Below are 27,137 nucleotides of genomic sequence, written 5' to 3' on the forward strand. Positions count from 1 at the left end.
ATGGAATGTAATCCCAAACAACCAGAAGAGAAAGTTCATTTTTAACAGATCTACAAGATCGCTTTACGCAACCAAAAAATTGATATTTTCAGTGATTGATGAGAGAAATGAACGCGACAAGACCGTTTTAAGCTGGTCATGCAACATTGACTGTTCTACTTTGTACGTCTTTTTTTAAACCTCAATAAAACTTTTAGGACAATTTTATACCTTAAAAATATTTTTACTTGCATTTAAAACGCAGGTTCTGTATTTTATGCTTGTTTTTACCGGTCAAGTTGATTGACTACCAGTTGAGTAGAGACGCGGATTATTTGCCATCAAATTTGTATCAGGATTCATAAATACCAGTCAACTGACTGCACGGTTGGCGCGGTGGCTGGTGGCTGCTGTGCAACGTGTAGCGGGTTCGATTCTCGCACGGAGCAACTCTTTGTGTAATCCACAAATTGTTGTTTCGAGTCTGGGTGTCATGTGCATGTGAAATTGTATGTTTGTACACACCCACGACACAGGAGAAAATCCTAGTGTGGGGCAACGTTAAAAAAAAAAAAACTTAGAAAACAGGAAAACTACTGCGGTTACAAGATAAAGACCTTTTATGGAGTATTAAACAATATGAGAATTTAGGTCATTAAAAGATACACATATGCCGTTGTGTATCTCAATTGAACTTTAGACGCGAAATCTTCCTCAATCCGTGCAGGGCACTGACTATTGAAAGTCAATAAGTTTTCTGTTTTAATCACTCGTTTTCTATAACAGGATTATTTAATTATACATTTTTAATATTACTATGTGTAATATTAGGTATGTAAATTGAATGGGATGAACTTTGTTTATGGGATAACTTATAAAACAATAAGGAAACAACAGGAGAAATACTCCGGGAGTGAATTTTTGCGGTTAAAGATTCTGCGGTTTATATTCATATTATAAATAAAGTATTATTTATTTATTTCACTAATAAAGTGTGTTAGGTACACATTAAATTAAAGAAAAACAACAAACAAAAAATATAATTTATGTATCACAAGGAAATACGTTACTTTAGAGCAAAACATGATATCTTCAAGCCTCCTACGGTACGGTACATTAAGTGTGTTTGTCAACTTGAAACTCCTATACAATTATCTTCTGCACATAGTAAACATTGTAAACTGGGACATATGTTCCTGGTATAAGTCAGCCGTTAATTTCTAAACAAATCGGTCAAACAAAGAGACGTGCGAGACTTGTAACTATTTACTCATAACTGCGATATACATATAATTTAGGACGTTGTATGTAGGTGTGTATATGTTCAGTGCAGTCTGTTTATGTAGTACGGTACTTTTACTTCAGTATCGATTTGTTTAAATAACTATTCGAATACATTTCTTATATTATTCTCACAAGGAAAGCTTTGAAAGCTAATGTGTAGACTGGTCTATTATATTAGGACGCATAACGCAACAGACAAAACATGTGTAGTTGTATTTAAGAATGCTTTAACCTGGTTATGTGCAACGGCAAAAAACGAACACTCAAAGCTCACTACCGAGAATTAAATGTTATCTTATTTCAATCGGAAACGACCTAGTTTGGTTGTATTCGATATACATAATAATAGCAACCTCACGAGTAGCCTCAAGACATACGACCCTCGACTAGGAAGATCGACCCGAAAGAATACCTGTTATGCATACATAACATACCTTATTCCGGTAAACAATCAGCCGGAAGTTTAGTGTTCAAGTAAAAATCTGCCAAAAGGCCGCCGAATAAAGAATAATCAATTCAATCTATATTCTCCGATTTGCATGAAGATTAATACGCATATTTTAATATAGAGGTCGGCAATATTTGATATCAAATTATAAATAACAGGGAAAATTATTGGAAATCCGCTATAAAAATTGTCATTGAATATTTTACTAGTTATAAGTAAACATTAATAATAATATGGCGTAATAATGACAAACCATTCGAGGCGTTGGGTTTCTTTTTCTCAACACTTATACTTATTAAGTTTAAACTTAGATAAGTTTTGGATATATTTACATTACATTGAAATCAAGAAAATAGCCAAAGGTTTGTGTGGAAATAGACACATGCGCGGCGAAGTAAACCGGCCGGTGCGCCGGCGCCACTTTCAGACAGACGGCCGGCGCCCGCGCACAGCTACTGCAACCGTGATTGCTCTCACTCTCACTGTATCGAACATCGGTACAAACAAGTTTACTGTGGCACATACATACTTGCGCCTCAGAACACGTACAAAATAAAACTTTTCAACCAGTATTAACGTTTTTATAGCTGATCGGTCCCCACACAATTCTGGGTTAAACATCGTGAATATAATATGTATATCTCGCAACAAGTATTACCTTTATTTTAAAGAGCTTATACTTTAGTGAGGCGCCATACACTTAACTTATTATATACTAGCTACTTCCGCGCGGTTTCACCCGCTCTGCTCGGCTCCTATTGGTCATAGCGTGATGTTTTATAGTCTATAGCCTTCGTCGATGAATGCACTATCCAACACAAAAAGAATTATTCAAATCGGACCAGTAGTTCCGGAGATTAGCGCGTTCAAACAATCAAACAAACAAACTCTTCAGCTTTATAATATTAGTATAGATTTTTTTGACCGTAACCTTAAACTATTTTGACCCTGTCCTAATATTCAGTGCGGTCTTAGGTTTCAATGGCTAGCAATTAAATACTCCGAACCAAATTAGCAACGGAACGACGCTTCCATATAATATGTTCTAACATTAATTTATATAACAATCGCACTTCCAATATTGTCAAGCCACCCATGTGTGATCGATAAACGATTCTTCATTACGACTGTGATCTGATGAACAATAGGCAATAGTGTTTATATCGATGGCTTGTATTCAAATATCCCTATGGATAAGTCGTGAAATGTTCGTTTGGTCTGCGAACTTTTAGTATGGCGGTACTCAAGGCCTCACTAAACCACTCAAAGATATTTTGACCTGACCATATCTGACTGAAATAATGTAACATCTTCTCTCCTCTTTTTTAATATATTTTTTTACTGGCATAACAAATTAACATCAATACATCGTAATTTAACATAAGGATTGATTGATTGATCGTGTAAAACATAAAAAAATATGATTTTATTGTTCCACTTACGTATAGTCAGTCATTTTAATGACACAAATTGAAACGATGAACGCAAATCAGGTTTAACTAGAAAGTATTAAATGTTATTTGTTTAGATCCATAGATGGTTGCGAGTTGCGAGTTGCGATTTACTGTTTACGATAGAATTGGAAATGATTGCTAGAAATATTTTTTACAAAGCGTAGAAATACTTGATAACCATAACATTATCAATTAGCTCTTCCTGCTAGTTTTTAAATCGTCTGTTAGTTAATTAGTCTTGAGATTAGCTTCACACGCCATTTTCTCATCAATGACAGATACTATGTATCTTAGTGGTAAGAATATTTACACGAAGTAAAAATGTTTAAAATAGGTATGCGTTAATTTAATCAAAATCATTCATCAGTGTGAAAAAATGTGTGCACGTGTGATCACCGAAGCAAGTCTAAGTACTGAGATTTATACTTATAATTATTAATAATAACTTAGTTGATAAAGCACTTTTAAATGTGAAAAACATCGAGTTTTATATTACTTATAACACTTTAAACATATATTATCTCTATTTGTGGATTTGTTGCTCAATAATATCTCGAAAAGAAAGTGTTACACACTAATGCGACAAATACATAAAATGTGCAATATTTATGATATAAATATACAAGTTGCGGAAATTCTTATAAAATAAGCAAAGAGTTAATGACGCAACTATGTTTTCGTATAAACATTTGACACTGTTCGAATAAACTGTTTAAAATCTGCAAATTATATTGGGAGAGCCCACGGCAGGAATGAACGACTCGAGGCTGATATGATGACAATAATGATGATTAATAATATAGGTATATAAGCTTTTATTGTATACAGCTTTTGTTTTTACCTAGTCTATATTCAAACAGATAAATAATCCTGTATTGCAGGCGTCGTAAATAACATGATGAAGTTATGTTATGTTTTTCGAACTAAGAAACCGTTTAGCAAACAAAAGATGTACCTGCAGAATTCTAGGTGACACATTAGAAAAGTAATTAACAACAAGTGCCTAAGTAGGCCATTTCAATAGCAATGAGTAACTACATTTGATAAACTCCATCCCGTTCTGGCAAACAACAAAAGCTAGTCTTTTAATAATAATTTACCTGCAGTTCAATGACTGACCACATATTTTATGACTAACAAAAAAAATATTCATCCTTTACTGCTTATTTAAGGATAATTACATGACGCATACGCACCCCGTTGACAGTATAGTTCTGAGTCCGAATAAAACTGTACAGCTTTCGCATAAAACTATTTCCTGTAAGATGATTGATGACGGTTACGTTCGTGACAATATATAATATAATCCGCGATTTCGTAACAATTTTTATAGCTATTGAAAACAACGTAGTCTATTGAAACATCTTTTATTAAACTTCCTACACGATTATGTTATTTTTTTGTCGGTATGTTATTGATCACAAGCATCCCATCCTAGCTGTGTTACAGGCTAACTTTCCCAGTGATATTTACTATCTATTTACAAATTATTTTCTTTCATGATAAACTAACCTGTGGATTTTCAACAAATAAAGGAATAGCAAAAAATTACAAAGGGTAATATTATTCAATTGTATAGATTTCAATATAAATAACATTTGATTCGTTATTCTGTCACGTGCGACTTTATATCATGTCTCGTGACCAGATATAATAAATAAATGATTAAGCTTTTTAAAGACGACGCTGTGGAATCACGGGCAAGCGTCGTGTATTCGAAACGATTTTCGATATTCAAACCTAATTCTATAAGTAATTACTTTTGCGGCCACTTTCGCTCCATCATTAGTATGATCTCAAATAATATTTCGTCTGCTTCGAATTCGCAGCCCAAATATGCACAAAATTACAAACAGGTATTGTAAAATATTAATTAGAAGTCTATGTTGCTTCAAATCAGGTTTTGTTAATTGAAATGTTTTAGGCCACAGGCGAAGATACCGAGAGACGATATTTTAATCTAACGTTTCAGATCAAATGATTGACTGACACCAGCCAGCTTGGGTATATGAGAATGATACGCGGCGAATTGGAACAATCAAAGAGATTCTTCATCAATGTTACCCGCAGAATTAATTTAGATCAATCTAAGCAATGTTACGAGCAAAAAACGTCGGATTCTTTTAGTTGCTGCGGACTATTAAATAATGATATATTGTTCTTGAAGTATATACGTCTTGCTTAAAAATAATATACACGTATTACTTATTATATGTTGCATACATTAACCTTATGTAATAAAATAAATTATACATTGTTTTTTGACTGAAATAGACGCTGACAGCTTGAGTGTCTACATTTAATTCATCTAAGTAATAGTATTCAATAATATGATTACGAATTAGAATAATTTAATGTAGTAGAAGAATCCGGTCGGTAGGGTTGTGTTTATCGATTTTTATATTTTATAGCAATCGTCGCAATCGTTTAAGTAACCGCAATGCACGTGCATGCTAGAATTGCTAATAGCATATACTTGGTGATAACAGGAGTACATAAACACTACACTTCAATACTGCATGTAATATATTTTTATATTATACAAAAAAAATGATTTATTCAAAAAACAACCAACTGCGCAAGACAAAAAATACTTTTTAATGAGAACATTTTATCAAGCATAATTTAATTAAAAGTGTATTTTCAGACATTTTATAGTTTGTTACCTAATTAAATTAATATTATAAGTATACTATAATAAAAAAGTTATTTCTAATGGATATAATTATATAAAGGCGTTAGTAATACAAATGTAGATAGAATTAAACAAATACTTAAACAAAGACTAAGAATGGGTAAGTCTGTGTTTGTCGTTTGCCTACTTCTACAGTGACATTTCACAATATTTGAATAGTGGAAGATATAGCATTTAGTATGCAAGTGATGTAGTTTCCTTGACGTGTCATTATCAGTGCCTTGATATTGGTCGAACAGCCGTCGTACTTATGGGTCAGTGGGGCGGGCCATCGGACAACTTCACTTGAAATAGAAAACACCATAAAATCAGTATACTTTCTGTTTTGTTGGCCAAATTTTTATTTGTGTACAACATGGTGTCTTATATCGAAATAATTAATGTAGGTATATGTGTGCTCTTGACAATATTTACTAGACTGCCTTGATTTTATTTTTCGACATATTTACGTTGAATTACGATAGCCATTTATCAAAACCTCCATTGAGACTAGTATTTATAAGTTTTAAATAATCAAGCAAATCTTTGCATATTTCTACTAAAAATAGTCAGTATAACAGGGTACAGTCTATGGAATAAAAAACGGTAATTATTTTAATGGCATTAATTAAAGTATCATCATTAAATATTTCTTGGAATTACAAACAAAAAATGAACAGCGAACATTCGAAGTAATTTATATCTAGTACACACGTCTTTATTGAGTGAGGAGGTCCTTTACCGCGGCAGGTAAATATATTTTTGCATACGAGTACATCGGATTTCACATTTTAACTTTCACCGCCAATTTTTTTATTTACAAACTCGCGGAAGTTCGTATCCTAATGTCATAGTTGAGGGGCCGCCGTATAAATATTTAGAAAAACGATCGAAGGCTGCGTCTTCACGGCGACCTTGCGGTTGTTTTACTAATAAAACAATTTTAACCGTTGGTACGGTCAATAAAATATAGTCATTAGTATTCCGCACCTCATCGCTAAGAGGTTCATCATTTATGATTCGTTTCAAATTAACATTGACCCTTTAACCTTCTAACGTTACGTGTCGGTCCACAGGGATAGACCTTAACATAATGTCGTTCGCTAGCTGACGTCTTACTATCGCGCTGTCTTCATACGTCATAAATTCAGAATGACTCAAGATCAACGACTTCTATATAATAAGTTTGTATCAAATCTTGCGGTTTAATAGGTGATTGGGATTTATGGTATAAAATCTTCGGTGATTTTTATATAAAAGCAAGTAAACGCGTAAAGAAATTGTAAATGAAAATCTGGATTGAAGAAGACATATATTTGTTTTTACTAAAGCTGATATATCATAAGCAGGTCCCAAAATTTTAATCCTAAGTCCGTTGCCGCGAGTAACGAGTAACATACACCAGCTAATAATAAGGAACCATCAGAAATGTCAGAGATGGATTCAACATTTATCTATTTATGTTCTAAACAATTTCATACAACAGCGTAAAATATGTCAAAAGTGCTCAAAGTCAGACACAAAAAATTGTTTTTAACCAAATAAAGGAAATAAAATTATATATATACTTTTTACAAAACACGGAATAATGACTTTAGATGATTTATGAATATCAAAAGTAAGCATAAACATGTAATTCATTCAGTCGTAATACACTGCGGTGCAAAAAAACGACAATATTATAGCGATAAGCATTAGTGGTAAAATACGTGTGACGCATTGTAACAGCATTAATTGTCATTTATTTACTATTCATACATGCCATAGCTCACACAAAATAAATAACTACACACATATGATTCATACTTGCTTTTCTAGTCATATATTAAACTAGGTAAACTTCATGTAACAAAGGTTAAGAGAAATAATAGCAGTAACCTATCAAGGATAATGCTTCGATTTTATTTACTCATATTTTATATGTAGGTTACTGATTTTGGAACGATTACATATATATACATATATATAATATAAAGTAAGAGTCTGACACTCCCTCTCGCCTCGTCTAAAGTGGGAGAAGCGACTGGATGATGGCCCCCTCAAAAAAATCCAAATATAAAGAAATATGTTGCGTCTGTATAACTAAACGCGGATTAAGGATTTTCGCTGAATTAAATCGAGTTTATTTTCTAGTTTAACAGATATTAGTATTTAAAACAAGTTATTTATAGCAAGTTTATAGTACCTAATTATAGGTAGTTTCGTCTAGATAAATACATTTCGTCCTATCAAGAATCGCTTTTCCATCAAATCATGAAACCATAATATGTGTTTATTTTCTTGATATTGGTTTACGGTAAATGAATCCTTAACATTGGGTTAAATTATATGTGCTTAGCGAGAAAAACAGTTACTTTTATGTTCCTTTTATAAAAGTCTTCAATCATCCATCACTTCCCTTTGAACGATGGTGCTTGTGTCTTTAAATTAGCTTACATTTCAATACTTATTGAACTCGTAAAAGTTTCGGAGAATCGCGATGGCAGTTGGCACGACCATGTCCCCGCTAAACGAGTTTCAGGTTTTTATTATCACGGTATGATCTTTTCTTTTGGTGTCACTGACTCGCGAATAGACGGCAAGAACCTTATATGATTTGCGTTTTAGTAAATAAACATAATGAAAAAATGAAGATTCTTAATAATAATTTAATAGGTAGGTATCTTATTCCAGTTTTTCATAATTTTTTTGGACGTTTTAGAAGATTTGTACGATCGTAGATACGTTATATTGTCATATTATTTTCCAAATAATAATGTGTGGATTGAATCCACACATTCATTTTTTTTACATTCCTTTATTTTTAATACGTATTAACAGGTAACAAAACACGCTAATGATAAAGCTTGAGAATGCTAGAAACAAGTGCCATTATACCTATCTTCCGTAGGTACTGGATGTCTACTGACAATTATATATAAATAACTATAATACATTGTTAACATGACTTAGCAGAATAAACACACTTTTCTGCTGTGACATCTAATTCTGTATTATTAATTTAACTGACAAAAAGCACGTGTATACTTCGCATTGTTAACTTGAGAAACAAGTACTTGCATATATGTTGTACCTACTCCATTGTTTATCAAAATATAACCTCTAACTTTAATAAAAAAAACATGTACTGCGCGAACTTAATACTTTGCCAAGAATCCCCTAAAACAGATTTGTACAACCAGTATTTTAACACAATTATATCTCTTCTTCTTAAACAATCGTGTGGATACATTTTTAGCTCATCGAGAATAAAACGTACAAAAAATCTAATTACTCACTTAATTGTAAGACAGGCTACATTCGTCTTTAGGTTTATGAATAGTAGGTTGTAAATTGTATTGCGATTATCTGTAATCTTATAAAGTAGCTGAGACATTGTATGTGTAAGTGGTACTTAAAGTTAAGTATTGCTAACAATGTAACTTAAGTAATGTGGACAACAAAATAAAAGGATTAAGAGTTGCTATAGTTAGTTGTCATCCCTCTATCGACCTGTTTTGAAATAAGTACCTTAGTAAATTGAAAAAACAAACAAATGCTGTAGCTTTTCTTTGTTTACACCTAACCGCTGTTACAAGGTAACTTTTTCAAGTTATGCGCTTGCGGCTTCCTTCGTGTGTTTAGAATAAATTAGTATAAAATATCATTATTTTGTTTTAAATTAGATCATCGTAAAGATTTCGAGATTCATGTACGGTACTACAACATATAAAATTATTACAAACTTGTAATAATTTTATATGTTGTAGAAACGTGATGACTTCCATTTCGTTTAAATCGCGCAAAAGATTTTGTAAAAATATTAGTCTTTTCGAGTTTGAAGACTTTAAAATATCTTGTAAAAAACTACTGACAGTAAAATCTAATTACCTCGAATTTTCAAAGTATACTGCCTAACACTGTCTTTATAAAGTGAGCTCTGGTTCTCAGGTAAGAGGTATGGGTTATAATTATTATATCCACGATTAATTTAATTAATACATAAACGCCATCAAATATGGCGAAAGAGTACCTTGAAATATGGCGTAAGATATAAGATACATGTGGTACACTATTTTAAACTACTATCGAAATGAATTTAGGTTAATGTGTACGACATTACAAATTTTATTAATTAAAATATAATTGTTCAAATCCGCTGCTTGAAGTAGGTAATTTTATCACGGAAACCATTGAAGCATTAAGTGTGGGAGAGACATGCTTCAGCTTGAATTTCTCGACCTGAGTTATCATGTCACTCACCGTGGTATCCCACGGCCTCACAAAATATCGGTATGGAATCCAAATCCCTCTTGTAACTCCTCTGAGGCTGCAAGGTTATCGGATTGCTCATTTGCAGCTTATCCCATAAAAATAATAATAATACTCTTACACTTATAACTTTACTTTACTAAAGTTTTAATATAAAATATAGTTTCAACATTGACATTTGATATCTAGTAGGCACATATGTTAAGATCTAACCATAAATTAAGTACACCTGTCTTAGATAAGGAATTCCCGTTAATTATGAATAAATCACGGAGACTATCAACATAAAACTCATATATATATCCATTTCGCCATTTCCACGTAGGTACTGTATATCTTTTTCTTGACAGTAAAGAATCTTTGTTTCAATAATAATTGCATATTAGTAATAAAAAGTCATTAATTGAAACAGATTTACGTCACGGCTGTCTCCCATGGGAGTAGGTAGAGATATTCTTGAATGTTCAAAATTGTGTATTATGCTGTCGCACTTACCTAATTTATTATTTTAAATTTTATTTTGATGTAAATATAAGATTTTTTTTAAATGAATTTTTGAGTGCAGATGCGGGCGCCAACTATTATTACATAGACATACTTGAATTGAGAGGGCAAAGGCCTCCAGTCAAATACATATATTATGTATAAAAAGCGAACTTTTTTCTCGACACGGATCTTGCTGGTAGCATTTCTGAGATCAAGACAAAGTTAGTGATATTATTACGGCAGCCAAGAAATCACAAGAATTTTTTAGATCAGGATACTCGTTTGTTTATAGCTTTTATATTCAGATTTTTATACTTATTCAGTTTTTTTGTTAAGCCACTATTTGATAGTTTTCATTTGAGGTGGCAACCACAGCAAGTACTAACAGTAATCAGCTGTACCCTCAAATGTGTTTTATAAATGGTGATTGAGATCCGAGAAGAACAAAAAGGACTAAAGAAAACTGGTTTTCAGTCATTTAGGTACTAGGGTAAGGCTAGGATACAAAGAGCTAAAGTATTCGCCGCCGACCGACTTTTGGCTTTGCGTCGAAAGAACATTAGAAGTGCGCACGACTCGCCTGCGCACATCACTATCACACAAGTTTCTTTAACGCAGATTATATTTCAAAAAGAAATATTTAACCTTTCCCTCGATATAAATAAAACAAACACCGTGGGAACTTTTACCGCAGCCGTTTCATAAAGGAAACTAAACATAAATAAATAAGATTGTTTCATGAAGACTTGCCAACCGGTTGTAAACTTAGTAAGCAGTCACTCGTAATGTCGGGCTTCGGTCCAGCCCATGGCTATTTGCAGTTTATTAATTATATCCTACATTATAAACCCTTACTTTTACCAACTTTCGAGCAATGTTAACAGAATAACTTAGCAGTTATTCGCTCGTGTTTAAAAAATACTTCTTCATAATACTACCCGTGTTTCAAGGGCTTGTTATGTAAACGTTAAGTCATATTTAAAAATATATTGAATATCATGGAGGATTCTGGTATAACATAACGTATCTACTGTTTACTATGCTCTTGACTTGTGTACAACACTTCTAAAAGATTTCCTTAAAAACGAAGTTCAATGGCTTTGCACGAAGATGGTTTTAAATTAACAAAATATTACGTCGTATCGTGAACGCCAAATCCTAATCAGAATCCAATTAATGATAAAGTGAGGTCTTACAAACTACCTGTGTATATAGCCCGTAACGTGTAGTACATTTCTTTGTTCATATAAACATATAATTTCACAACTAGACAAAATAACTAGGTGTAACTTAACACATGTTTTTGCATGTGACGTCAAAAACACGACCCCATGCAGTGCGGTTGTGCAAACAAATATGTCCACCTTCGCAAACCATACCTACATCAATAACAATTATATTATAGAGGAGCACAATAAACCTGACAGGTTTATTTATTCAAGTTATTATTATTCGGTCACAATATAAATGTAATTGAGTATTTTTTGCAAATCACAAAGGAGACTTACTATAACACATCCCAGCTAAATCGTTTTCGTGTTCTCTTATTATGTTTTTTGGGTACAAAATGCAATTTAATTTATAATTGGCTAAAAATGTACGTATTATTTAGATATTTTTAAAATTAATGACATAGAACTCATGTATTATTTATACGTGTGCGCTCAGTTTTTGCATCATTGCAGCAAAGTAACGCGAATGATCTCTTAAATTGTTTGTTTCGGAACACCCAAGGAACTATCGCAATCGGAAATGGAATACATGTGTGAAAACTTAGCTACCTACTACTTTATCACGTTTCATTGACGAATGGCGCTAGGGCAGGACACGAGGTTGACGAGACGTTGCACAACAGTCGTGACTGCTGCTGTCTTTACTTCGAGAGAATTACGGTAATTAAGTAATTGATCTCTGGCGTCTTTGATGACCTACAAGGAAGGTGTAAAGTCCATTGTTATTTTTGTTTGACTTATTTATGACAACTTGGTTTCTTAGTGGCAGGCGCGACCGCCAAGCAAAGGATCTCTGACCAATATAAACACTAAGACCTGGAATTGTACCCCATGCCCGTGGCTGGTAAGCCTCCACTCCGATTACATGAGGCTTATAATTAACATTTAAAACTTATATTCTAACAAAATGAGTAATGATAAGTTATTTTTAGTATCGCACACAAATAAAGGCTTGAATAATGAGACTCTGTTTTGTACATATAATTATTTTTCAATTCATGTTAAGGTGTTGGGCCTAACCAATGAGTGATGAACGCTGCTAAATTGTTTTACCATTACGTAGTTATAATGTAATTTGCTTCGACACATTTTGTGTTCAACAAAAACTTGTTAATAAGGGGCCTGACATATTCGCAGCTCTATTCAATGTAGTATTATTTCCATTCTTGTGTACGCGCAGGTGAATAGCCGTAAAGTAATAGAAACTGCAAGTTTATTAGATTTATTGCTACTTTCATTTTCCATTGACTAGGTACTACTTAGGAAACTATACTTCAGTCATTGTTGCCATCAATAGAACACTGTGGCATTATCTTTGGCATTATCAAATAAGTAAACTTACATGTGTTGTGGAAAATGCTTATGTATTTATACTAAAATAATTGAGTTCCTTTGTGAACATATCTTTATCCGAGGTGTTAATGTACATCTACAGAAGTACTTAGCTATAATTCATAGACCACTATAATTTGTCGTATCTCCATGCAATGTACGAAGTATTACGGAACAAAAAAATTACCACTAATCGCAACAATTATACCGACGTAGATCCAACACGTTCTTTCTTAAAAGACGTTAGAAAAGACATACACATTATTTAATCGCGTCTTACAAAGCAAGGAATTACATGAAGGAAGGTACTGCCGTATAATTCTAGTTTACTGAAAGATCTCGTACTTCGCGTCACCTTTGCACATGCAACAACACAAACAACCTTTACACCAATTAGCTTAACAGGAAAAGATAGTATTTAAGATATCATCCGTTTGTTCAGCAGAGCATGATTCGTGCTCCGTCGTGAAAGATCGCATCATCTCGCGAACCCCGCACCATTATCTGGCATCATTCATTGCACAAATTATGTTCTGCAGCTTAACCTCCAACTTAAATGATGTCACGTAAGTCACTGACGTAAGAGAAGTGAATTCAGTCCTTTAATCAATACGACATACTCATTAAAGAATCTTTTCGTTTCATGCTAATGCGGTTTTCACGGTAACTAACAGGTCTTCTCGTTAAAGGTTTTTGAATGCTTTACAGAGGCAAAGCCTCTGGCGGGGAGCCAGTACTTCTATAAATAAATCAACCAGTAACGCAAGTAACAGGTTACATTGTCGCCATTTAGATTGCAATCTAGTGAGCATGACACTGCTTAGAATTTTGCTCACCTCAGAGCCTAACTTGCAAGTATTAACGTCTACTAAATTAGCATTTAGTGGTGCCTCCTCGAGCGTGCAGGAAAACCCCACATTGTATTGTAAATCAAAATGCCCTAACATTACCGTTGTTCATTCAAGTTTCCCACCAACACGTAGGTACATAATGTGAGCGGAAGTTAGATACAATTAATAAATTATAACTACTAATTATTTCCTCGGTGATCTAGGAATAGGTATATTCTTGGTAGACGAGCTTCATCTTAAATTGCATCTCGTGCCATCCGGTAAAACTCATTGAGAGCTAATCTTGATTTAAATTAATGAAACGGGGAATATAATCACCTACATCACGTACATACATGGTACTAATACTTAGTTAAAACGTTTTTGTGACAGAGCAATGTGACTAGTTAAGTTATGCTTGACAGAGCAAACGCAGCGTTAAATTAGATGAAAATATTTACATAGTAACTCTGTTGAAGTATGTCAGACGGAACTTTTATACATATAACTTGGTACTTTTACGTTATGTATGTACAATAATACAACTTAATATATTCCACCTGAGCATTATATTAATATCATGTGCCTGTATCCTTAGTACGAGTTTGCTTTACGTTTAAAATAACCGAAACGAGAGCGCGTTCGGCGCTCTGATTGGCTGGCTCGAATAAACCAACCAATCAGAGCGCCGAACGCACTCTCGTTTAAACAAAACGTATTTACTTTGAATAAGAATTATCAAACGGATACAAAAAGGATGTTGTTGAACATTTAAGCAATTTTTTGTCGACACATAATATGTTAAGTGTTACAGATTAACATATTTAAGTGCAAGCAAGTAGGTATGTGTTCTAAAAAAATGCTACTAAGCATCCAAGGTCTTATGAAGCTTAAAAAAACCTTTCCATCATCCGAATTAAACTTAGTTCAAACATTTATTTAAATCGTGTGCTTAACGAATCTTGAGACTAAAAGAGTTTTATTATATTTTAGTTTTAATTTAAATAACATTTAAACTATTCAGCGGAACGGTGCTTGTCCGTAAGTACCCTTGACAAAGTTACTGATTTGAATGTGCACCTTAAATCAAAGAGTAAATAAACATGTAATACGTAAAAAGTGTTACAGAAATATTTAAAAAAAAGATTTGAATGTACATATGTGTGTGTGTGTATATCGATGCTTGGAATTTTCTTAGGAAATAAGTAGGCAATATTCATTTCTGGGATTAAAGTGGCTTATAGTTACTGCGGTTTCCACGTTATTATCTACAATTTTCTTTATTACTATTTAAATACTTCTTACGTAACGACATTGAATAAAACTGTAGACAGATTAGATATTCATTTAAATTTCAACGGGAATTCCGCTTAAAACCTCAATATCTAATAATACATATTTCTCGTCATCGATGCCATCTCGAAATGGTACGACAACCAAAAATAATCGTCTCGAGACCATTAAGAAAATATTTAATTATCACGCCTAGTAAATATTATGCGGTGTGTACTAGCTTTAACGACTTACCTACAGCAATAAGACTATTTGCTAAAAGCAAACAGCTTTTTATTCTAACGATTTCTTATAAAGTCTTTGTTTATTATTCTCGGATGTAATATAATCTTACTCCGTCAGACATGATGGTTCCCCATTTCATTAATACTTGTCATAAATTATCAAATAAGGTAGCGGTTTTATGTGCGTAATAATTTATGACGTCATAAGAATGTATGTTGATGTCGAGACTGGCATTTATCAACGACCCTTGATATACATAATAGAATGGTGTAAGAAAAAAAAAATACTTCCTCGATACATTTTTTCTACAGCTATCTGAGAATAAAGAAACTAGTTGTGTTTATCAAATAAAAAACATTGACTAGGTACGTCATGTCACGCAAATAAATAATTTTCTCATTCAAACCGTGTCTGATTGTCGAATAATGTCCGGTGGTTTTGGCTGTGCGTTGTAAACATGTATATGTGAATTAACACAATAATCACACCGAACTTTCCTTACCAACACATAAAGAGTCAGTATAAAATAATATCAATCAAAATCGTATGTGTAGAAGATGATTTTAAGTATTTTATTGTTGAGTTTATATCTTAATTTTTTGTCATTTTTTCATAAAACCTGCAAAATATCAAACGATTTCTGGCAGTTAACAAGCCCTGAATCTGTTAAATAGCTTGTAATTACAGTAAACACTAATTTGTGGTGAGAACCTGGCTTCCGAAACATGAATTTAATTTGGAGCACAGTTTAGTCCTTCGGTTATGAAATGTAGGTAAAGTTTACAGCAGCGGTAACCGCAAAAGAAACCACAAAATTCCAATGGAAGCCGGTATTAACGACACGAATACAAGTGGCTTATTGGACAGCCCATCGATTGAATCAATCAATTCAACAATCAATCCTCAAGCTATTTGTCAATCATTCCATTTGAAAACAATAAAAACATACACATATAGGATGTTACTACTACGACGTGTAGTGTCCCATGTACACATAATTTGCACATTATGCGTCTGTGCGTCGGATTTTCCTGCTCTTTATGTTGTGAATGTTGTTTATTTCAGATCTCAAAAACAAAAAAAAAATTGTAAAATAAAATTAATTAGGCCATCATTTATAAGGTGCTAGAGCAAAATTTATATAAAATGTTCAGCAGTGGACGTGTTGTGGCTGATAATAATATATATAATGATAATACGATATAAAGTGAGCAAGTCGTTTTGCAAGTATAGTGATGGTCTATCTGATAAATGTTCTTGATTTGATTCTATCAAAACCACGGAAGACGAGTGCAACTTACTTACTTACTTATTTAAACTTCATAAAATTGTGCGACCAAACACAAATGTTGTAAGTGAGTGCTGTTTCAATTCGTTCTGTACGAGACGAAGGTTCGGGATTCTTTCAATTGCTGGCGTAGATTTCCTCCTGCGAATGATGGCTGTGCGATCGAGTTTGAACCTAGTCTAACCGGTGTGGTCTGGTTATAGTCGCCGAGGACTGGCCTGCCACTCGCCCGGACCCCGCCACTGGCCTGCGGGGACTCATCGACGACGTCGCGATAACAACAAACACGTAGTATGTATACAAGGACTTTTATATGGAAACAGAAATGATCACCATTAACTTGTTCGTACTGCCTTAAGTATGAGTGTGATCAGTTGAGAATCGGTGTCTATTTGCAATTCAATATAAATAAAAATTAGTTTCAAACAAGCAAGCCATTTACACTAACATCGTTCTTCTGTGGTTATTATTAGGTGCTATTATGGTATCGTCCCCGCAATGTCGTGCCAAATTTTGTAAGAGGCTATTGACATTGCTGTTGAGTTCTCTGATTTTTCTACTAAAGTAGACACTAGTGATGTTTTCATTTAAACTCGTTTGTTTAACAAATAAGTATGTCAACAGTCGCTGTCTATCCTGTAGATGAGGATATCAATTATTGACTTCAATTAATCAATGTTGACATGAACTTCAATCTTCAATCAATGTACACTAACTGTCCGACAGAATAGTGTCAATATCTTCGGTCACCCGATTCCTTGTTGACGAATTTTAACGATTCGTACCGATTTTACCGATGTATCTATGTAGGTGAGTAATTTCTGAATTTTGTTACCGGTGACAGCGACCTAATGCTTTTACGAGCTATAAGCAGGCTACGTGTCCTAGCAAATAGGTTTTCTAATTCGGAGACGTGGGACCTCCTTTCACACGGATTGACGGGTGCGTCTTATGTTGCGTGAAACAATGATCTCGGTTTATGTTTCCATCTGAATGAACCTTTAACTTTTCTTATTGTTTTATGAGTTTTAATATTTGATTATGTTGAGTGTGTGACTGTCGGTGTTCAGTGAACCAACTACTTAGTTCTGTACGTGCTGTTGTATAATGATTGCAGGGAAAGTTAGTTCAGGGTCAACTCTGTCTGCATAACCGATGTGGTTATACCTATATTGTTATTCGTGCTAAGTTTAGCATAAAACTTGATAGATGTCGTTAACATCTGTCGTAAATCTGTAGCTTGTGAGAAAATCTTCTTCTTGTGAGAAAGTTAGATGGAAGAGTGGACATAAAAGTATTTTTGAAATATTCTTATTTCAAATGTTACGCTACCTAAGTAAAATATTAAATACTAGCTACTTGCGCGCGGTTTTACCCGCTCTGCTTGGCTCCTATTGGTCATAGCGTGATGTTTTATAGCCTATAGCCTTCCTCGATAAATACACTATTCAATACAAAAATAATTATTCAAATCGGACCAGTAGTTCTGGAGATTAGCGCGTTCAAACAAACAAACAAACTCTTCAGCTTTATAATATTAAGTATAGATTCCACCCAGCCTAGTAACTCGTTGAATGTAACTAAACAACTCGAACAATACCTACATACGACATACACGACACTTTTGTTGCAACTAGAACATACTTATTTACATTTTATATGTTTTCTTAAATCCAGACTACAGCTGTTTTCTACCATACAAAATGTTTGAATAGTGACTCGATCATAGGTACACTAGCTTGTCAGCACAGTTGAAAATAAAATTAGTTCTTGTAAAACTAATAATTTTACATCTAGCTATGTAATTGAAATAAATATGAGATGTTTTAAATTTTCTCTGCAAATCAGACATAAAAAATATAAAATACGTAATAGAAACACTATGAAACTCTGCTATTTATGAAGGCATATGTCTGCAAGCACATCTATTGATACCTTGACCTTTTAACTTGCATATATTTTTCTATAATGTATACAATACATATACCTAATGTATTCTTCCTAGTATCATAACCACTTTAGTAGTTCTTGTATTCTGTTTATTACAACTTGTATTTTATCCTGGAAAACATCACGCCTTTTGTTCTTGAAAGGGTAGAGTAGTTCACGTTATGTGACATTCTACTTTTCACCAGAAATCACCACCAAGGACTGCCTTTCTTGCAGATTTTCACAGATATGTCCTAATTTATAACCTGCCTAGGAATCATCTCCGTGATTTTTATTGGTATTCTAGTTTATAACAATGATACAAACCTGATGTCGTATCCGTGTTCTGTGCCTACTAAAAATCTGGTATTTTTACTAGTTTTTCCTTGTTGCTACATTTTAGAGATAGCATTCACATCCCCACCCTCTCTAATTTAGAAACCTATAGTTATTATACACATTGTTATTATACACTGGCGCCTGTAATGGACAACCCTGTATACTGGGAATAACTTATCCGTAACGTTCATACAGAGAAATGCAAAAGTGGAGAAAAATCACTTTGTAACGCGGAGTTATGAAAAGCTCAATACTACTTTACTTATTTGATATGCACCAACATTAATAGACAATGACATGTATATTCTTTGTGACGTCACAAAGTAGGACATCTAGGAAGAATGCCGACTGGTTGCCCTCGAAAATATGTGAAGCAAAAAGTCATAGTTAATACGAACATTTAACGGATACATAATACATTCTTGTCGAGTACGTACCGGTTATTCGATAGTTGTCGGTATTTATTTACATTCATATTATTACTTTGTACACTTGGTTCGATTCCTGTTCGAGGAGGAAAATCTTAATATACTTACAAGAATTGACTTCACTACAATGGAAACTATAGATAGACATTATACAAAAAATGTAGTGTGGGAGTGCTATGCTACGGCACGATTGGGACGGTTCGACCGGAGTGATTCAAAACAACGTTTGCATTGTGTTGTTGTGTAAGTGAGGTTACTGTAGGCCCTATTACCTCCCCATCCCCGATTCCTAGCAACCCTTAAACTCCTAATCCCCAAAACGCCGGTAACGCCTCTGGTGTGTCGGGTGTCCATAGACGGTGACGATTGCTTACCATCAGACGATAAGTCCGCTCGTTTACTTATAAAAAAAACTGTTACAGTTGTAAAAGCTTAATAAAAATTCTAAGACATACGGTACATCAAAGATACATGAGATTTAAAAGATAATTATAGCAAGGATGTAAGTCATGTTGTTTTTAATAAGTGGAATGTGACCTCCTTATGATCTGAACCAAACTCTGATGTTACACAAGCTCTTAATTTATTATTAATAACGATACTTTTAAGACCTAGATCTATAAATCATAATTAATATTCAGCCCGTTACTTGTGATCATTTGATTAGCTTCGTCTTAATTTAAAACATTTATCTTTGTTTAGAATATAAATATTAGAATATGAAGTAAATAATATTACAGAAGATTTTCAATTGTGAAGGAATTTTGCAGCAGTTGGCATAGTACAATACATATAGTCATATAGCACATATGTCTCTTTAAATAAATAAACAAGCAAACCATTAGTTTTTATACTAATTATTATTTAGTATAACTTTACTAATTAAACAAACATCATCATCAATCCATTCACCACGGACATGGAGGCTTTTGATCACGCCACCGGCCACCGTTCACGACCTTTTCGATAAAATAATTTATAGGTTTATAACCCTCAAAATCTCAAGACCCCGCGATAAAGTTCCCTGGAATTTTTATGTGAATTTTATATTTCATTTGAGCTGTATATTCGGTAGTTTGAACCACCATTCAATGCCTAAATTATTACAGCAGGTTGACGCAAAACAACTTTGTATAATTACAAAATAAAAAAAAAAAAACTTATAAAAGATAGTGATCATTTACTGTACAACGTCAGAGCATCTTCAATTTAGTTCCTACTGATTTTTATTGACAATAATAATATTTCATGTTTCAATGAGAATGTATCGATATTGCAATAAAGTAATTCAAAATACATTTTATTCCATGACGACTTTGAACTTGAGGGTATGAAACTTGAGGTGATGATATTGATTTTAAATTAACCTTGGGTAACTGTTTTTATAATATTTGGCCTATTAGACGGGTATCAATGTAGTGGTGAGATTCCCGAATCATTAAGGCTAATACTTTATGCATGGCATAAAAATGTGGTGTATCAGTGTGGAAGCGACAAAGAAATTTCAGCTTAAACTTTGAAAAGCGATAAGTAATTTCACCATTTATTAAACAGGAGCGAACTTTTATGTCAATAACCGATAACTACTATAACATAAGCAATAAAAAGTTAGATAATAATCAATTAAATAACATTTCTTTAGAATTAAATGCTCATCTGCTAGTTTCCCACGTAACAAAAACTAACCACAGCACTACACACCGAAGTGATGTCAGGACCATCTTCGTAAAAAACTATCCACCACGGTTTTTGTTCTACAAGACGGAGGAGGGCCCTCTTGATTGGTCCGCCAACCTTTTCGTATTATAATGACAGCTAACAATCTCCGTATCACGACGCGACGTGCAAACAAGTATAAGAGAATAAAAACAATATATAAAAACCCAAGAAAAACATATTCATTTGATCTTACGATTGTAATAGTGTTGAGCTTGTGAACATTATTAATTTTTATTGTTCGCCCTCATTTTTACGAAGTTGACGTCATCAGTTGAAAATTTTGTTCGATGCAAGTGTAAGGATTCTTGTTTTCTTGTGTTGGTGCAACATCCAGTTTTACTAAAACCGCTAATGTCGACTGAAGGGCGTATCATGTTTTTGATCATTTTATTTGGCTAATTGAAGTGTCCCCCATACCTAATTGACCCTGTGCCGAGAAGTTCCCGAATTTGTACCTTTAAACGCAATCCGAGCATTATCAAGGAGTTCATATTATTTATAGGTGTTGCGTGCTTGACGATGTCAATGATTACATCGAGAGTCTGTGTGACAATTACTGCAATTAAAGAAAAAAATATATAATTGTCCATGGAGCAGGGCCAGCCAGTCCCACAAATTACTCCTCAGGGTTCGTATTATTGTTTATGAACTTTTTATACGCGTTTATCTGATTGATGAGTTTGTGGTAATTTTGATTTACCAGTTAAGAACATACAATTAAATTGAATACGTCACGCTATTGTACACACAGAAAATGATTAGGCTTGTTGCGAATAACAAATGAGGTGCCCTTCAATGTTTTAGGTTAAATGAAAAATTTTGTACATAATCTATCGTTACATCTATAGCATTAAATATTTTGAGCGAACTAACCTGAGAGCTCTAGCTCTAACTCAAATGTTAGCAATACTAAAGAAGCTTTTAAAATGAATGATTTTGAGTTCATGAACCTTTTAACATGAACAGTTCAGTCAGTGTTATTGTGTATAAACATATATATGTATGTCTAGAGAATATTCATGCACATACGTAATAGACAAGTACCTACGTAATGTAAGCAAGAAAAACTAGCCAAGCACTATCTTTTAAATGCACTGTTTCCTCAGTCATAAAGACATTGAAGGAAGTATTCAATCACAAAGCATTTACATAAAATGATGAGTTATAGAAAATATATTTCTATTCGTTTCTTGTTTACATTATAAATCGGACAGTTGTTAGTTGATACGTTTTACAATTATTGATTGTTACTATAAACGAGCGGTCATCAATACGGAAACATCTGTTTATAGGTACTTATGTATATCGAGTGGAAACTTATTTGAATTGCTAATCGAATAAAGGGAAACATTGATGTATGTTAATTATGTATCTATTGAGGTAGGTTGAAAATATGGAAATTATAACAATCGCTGGGAACTTGCGGTTTCACAATATTGTCGTGCATTTGTTAATTGGGCTTGACCGCAAAGTCAGTTTAGCGTTGTCATTACTTATTTACTTATACCAAATATTATGACATTTATGGAAAACTAAAGAAAATCTCTTAATTACCTCAATTACAATTAAAATTGCATAATGATAAAAAATCTGAATATTCTCAATTACATTTTCCTTTTCGAATTAAATAGTGCCTACTTCAACTAGGGTACCGTTGGCAGCCTCAGAGTTATTGGATTTAAAAGCCACAACAGCATACAAATCATCGCGGCACAACAATACAATGGCTTGCGGTTCCCAGTTACACCACAAGGACCACCCCATCGACAAATACATCAAAGCATCTTAAAAGAACTCAGCTTCTCACCCGAATGATGAAGTAGCCATTTTTCAACCCTACTTTATATAGAAAATATGTATTACGTTATTACATACCTACTTATCTATAGATACAATTTCTGGAATCAACACTAAATAAATTTTTTACCAATACACGAAAACTTAGGAACTCAATATACCGATAGATAAAATTAATAAATAAATTCTTAAATCTACAAAATAATGGCAATCGAAAAAAAAATCTGCTTTACCCTAGGTACTATGACAAGGAAAGAAACTATTCATGTGTTATTTTAATTAAAAAAGGCATTCTGTTCATAACAAGAATCATTATATGCTTCTTACTCTTAAATAGAGCCTACAATACAGGACCATCCTTAATCTAGACTTGTGGAGATTACACGCAAGGAATCCTTACATTTTCTTAGATTTTTCTTTTATTTTTGTTAATTAATTTTGATTAACTCCGTTTACATTGTGTGGGAAGATTTTGAGGCTCATACCCCTTTATCAGCGATGTGACAAGCGGCTCCGTTTCTCTCCATTCTCAGTTCGAGGAAATAATGATGAATGATGGCCGTTACGTCATTTTTATTTTTATCCCTGGTGGTGATTGACCTCTAGGTTACCAAGTGCTCATAAGTTTTTAACGTCAGCAATAATTTTCGGTTTCAAAAAACTAATTGCTTTTAATACCACCTCATTTTTTTCGTTCTTCTGCGAATGGACGCAAGAAAGTACCTTTTCCGTGGTACACGCTTCGATAGTGGTTAAGTACTTGCAATTTGTTTGGTGTTACACTATTTTGAGTAATTTGTAATTGATTTACTTCTATATTTTCTTTACTGCCGACTTAACACTAACATAAGTACGACAGTTACAGTTGCGACTGGTCGAGTGAACGACTGGTGTAAATAAAAATTATGTATTGTTAGCCTTTTCTACGTAATTATTAAGAAACAAAGAATTCACACAGGTTCAGGGCACATACAAAAAGGAGATAAGTGTATCAAATACCAGGTATAGAGGTGCACCGATACAATGGAGGCTGTGGTGAAACTATGAATATCGAAAAGCCATTCATTGTACATAGGCTGTGGCGTCATCGACCATTGTTACATGATGTAATTACTAACTACAATTTGGTCTATGTTGCATTACATCACACCTACTATTACCTAAAGGGGTAGGCAACATAGTAACAATCATCTAATCTATTAAAGCCATGTCACTATCGAAATAACATCATACTTTTGACTTAGGTCAGTTTAGTAAAAGTCAGTCAGAACCTAAGCAGAATAAAACCTAATGTTTACAAACAAGGTGCTCAATCGGCATCATAAAATACTGACACTGACTATATCTATGATAAATAATAATCTGCTAAGCTACAAACATCATGTTGAGATGTATCGAAATATTTCATAATTGCGTCTGGTTCTCGCTAAGTCTGCAATATTGCAACACGAATGTATCAAATTAACATAAAAACCACATTTATGGATGTGTAAGAGGATATACACTATACTGTAATAGAAAAGATATATGAACAACATCGTTTATTTGTGAAATATTTATTTGCATTTTCTGCATTTGTGACTTCCTATATTTTGATTATATTCAAATAATGTGAGGTTCTTTGCTTGTAAAAAGGCAAAAAAAAAAGGAAATATTTAGTAGTTCTAAACATATTCTATGTTTACTTTTCATGTAAGCACAGTATAAAGTATGTTCACGTCACAGCAAGGGTGCTCTTCCACAAGAGATTTACTACATAGCACATCTTAGTACTAGTAAGATGTAACATGCGCCGCCGCAAAGTGAAAGATGCGTAGCTCGAGTATACCGGTGTATCGATAGATAGGGAAGCCATTCATAGCAACGTAGCATAGCACATCTCATGTAGAAAAGCACCCTATGGCTAAGATGATTCTTAATGAAGTTTTTCCAGTCTCAATACGCAAACCGGTATCATTAAAACAAAACAGAGTCGGTCTTCTCTGTTAAATTATATTATAACGTGAAGTCTAACATTAGCAAAATTTATTAGAGAAACATGCGAATAAATTGATCGACATTGAGCGTTGCAGACGTGTTTCAGATACCAATTTCGAACACGAAACCTTCACATTCAAACTTCCACCTTACATCCTTCAACTTAAAGTCAAATCTTCAATAATTACGGTTCACTATGAATATTTATGGGCATTGTGTCGGTGTGTCGATACGTCAGCGTGACGTAAAAACTGTTATACAGTCAATAATGTGTAATTTGCATTCGGACAACGGGATTGACACGAAAGAAATTGCTAATATTTTTTGCAAAATACGACTTTCATTTCGAACAAAAGATTGATTTAAAATACTATAGTCTAAAGTTTAAAACGGTATTTCCAGTTTTCATTTAGCATTCATCAGATCAGTGTCTGTCGTTAGGACGATCAGTATTGCGAAACTGTTTATGCGTCTCCATATTTCATTTCCATCATAATATATTCAAAATACTTGAAAAACCCAAAAAAGAAACAGTCCGATAAACATTTAAATATTTGAAGATTTTTTAGCAATGGATTTAATCTGATCTTCAGGGCAGGTTTATTAAACAGAACTTATTAAAACAGGTTTGAACGAACAGGAATGAACTGTTTTATTTATTTTCACAAAAGCAATTTGCAAAAAAAAATGTGACATTTCGAAAACACGCATGACGACCGTGAAATCCGCTATTCACGTTGCGAAACATGCTTGATTTCGCAAAGATATCATTTAACTCCAGAATCGACTATAAAACATCTATTAAAACTAATAAATAACCAGTTTTAATAAAATATAATTTAATAATGTGGTTTTATTTAAACTATATAAGTAATCTCATAAATAAAAAAAAACAATTAGCAAAATTATGAGCATTAAATAAAATTATTAGGCTTTTGTTACTGCGTTTTATGAGAATCGCACCACTATTATTTACTTCTACCTATCTCCATTTGGAAAATTAAAACATTTACTACCCATAAAATTTTTGTTTTTTGTCAATAGATTTTATATTATCTTAATTAGGTATCAAAGTGCCAATAAACTTAATACGAACAAGTTTTGTTATATAGATACGAGACGCTACGATCTTGTATGATAACATCACACAAAACTCATCAAATGACGTTCAACAAGTTTACAAAATGTATGAGAGTTGTCACCTTGTTGCAAATTGGCGAAAGGTCATGAAAACGATGTCAGAACTAGAATTTCGAAAGCTCTCGCTTTACTTAGGTTTCTGACTGATGTACGAGAATAGAGCTATACCCTCCTGTTCTATTATATGTTCCTACAGAGATAAGAAGCTTAATTTATATTTACCCACTTGTGTCTTTATCGGGGCTCCGTCCGGCTCGAAACGTAGGAGTAGGAAAAGGTGGTTTTTATTCAGTAAGAGTCTGACACTCCCTCTCACTTCGCCCATGGCAAGAGCGTCACAGGATGATTCGTCGAACTACGTTACGATAGAAATAAGGAGACTAAACTACTACTAAAACTACTAAACTACTGGCTATAAGAATATTAGTGAATATCTACTTAATAAAACGTTTCAAAGACGCTATTCATAAAGACAAAACAGTCGTTAATTACCGAACAAGATTCAAGAGCGTGACTGGTTTGTGTTTAATACATTCATTAGGTACGATTGTACGAACCACAATCCGCATAGGAATTATGAGTCTTTTTTATAAAAAAAAAAACAATACTAATTTCAATAGGTAGGTAATAACAAATGACGCGGGGTAGGTACTGTGACAGTTCGATGGACGTAGAGACCTTGTGTGTCGTGTCGCAGGCTAATTACAATCACTTAATGGTAGAAGCTGCAGCTGAAGCTGTGAACGATATTTAAGGGCCCATGACGCACTACTCACTGCCGGCGACAGCCATTGATTGGTATTTTCCGGATTAAATGCACACGCACCGCAAAATTGAAGAATTTTGCAGTATGCTCTCTGTTCAATAAGATCATTATTTAAAATTCAGTTTATCGCAGTTTAGTCCTGCATATGAACTTTGGTATGTTTAAACACTGGCTATTCTGATTGACTTATTTTATCGAAAGCTTAGAATCGAATTCCGTTAAAAATGGAGAATCCATTTTTGTTTGACATTTCTAATGCTCGGAGT

The 27,137-nt window shown here is 33.5% G+C and overlaps 1 protein-coding gene across 2 annotated transcripts in view; it reads left to right on the plus strand.

The window, feature by feature from the left end:
- LOC118272667 (UNC93-like protein) overlaps positions 1-27,137 on the plus strand; it is a 74,209-nt gene that overhangs the window by 22,908 nt on the left and 24,164 nt on the right. The window contains exon 2 of one of the 2 annotated variants that reach the window (XM_035589336.2): positions 16,980-17,067. The exons of the other annotated variant lie outside the window; for it this stretch is intronic. The gene's annotated coding sequence lies outside the window, so the exon portion shown is untranslated. The remainder of the gene's footprint in view (positions 1-16,979; positions 17,068-27,137) is intronic. 2 annotated transcript variants of the gene reach the window in all.

This window comes from Spodoptera frugiperda, chromosome 25 (genome assembly GCF_023101765.2).
Source record: "Spodoptera frugiperda isolate SF20-4 chromosome 25, AGI-APGP_CSIRO_Sfru_2.0, whole genome shotgun sequence".
NCBI lineage: Eukaryota > Metazoa > Arthropoda > Insecta > Lepidoptera > Noctuidae > Spodoptera > Spodoptera frugiperda.